The following is a 305-nucleotide window of genomic DNA, read 5'->3' on the forward strand; positions in this document are numbered from 1 at the left end:
ATTAATGATAAACTGAGACATAATATTCAAACTGTACTAATTTTGTCAGGTTTTTCATGTTATTCACATTTTTAAGGATAGTTTGTAGATTTTCATTTTGTAATTTTCCTTTTTTCACTCTGAAACTTGAATTTGACATTATTTATAGGTAATAGTGTTATTATTTTACTGATCCGACCTGTTTGGGATCAGATTGTGCTGTATGTGGCCCCTGAACTAAAATGAGTGCGACACCCGAGTGAAAACGTGAGCTGGTTTTATTGTGAAAATCTCGAACCGGAAGTGCATTCGTAGTTTCTGTATGT

This window comes from Sphaeramia orbicularis, chromosome 11, assembly GCF_902148855.1.
Source record: "Sphaeramia orbicularis chromosome 11, fSphaOr1.1, whole genome shotgun sequence".
Taxonomy (NCBI): Eukaryota; Metazoa; Chordata; class Actinopteri; order Kurtiformes; family Apogonidae; genus Sphaeramia; species Sphaeramia orbicularis.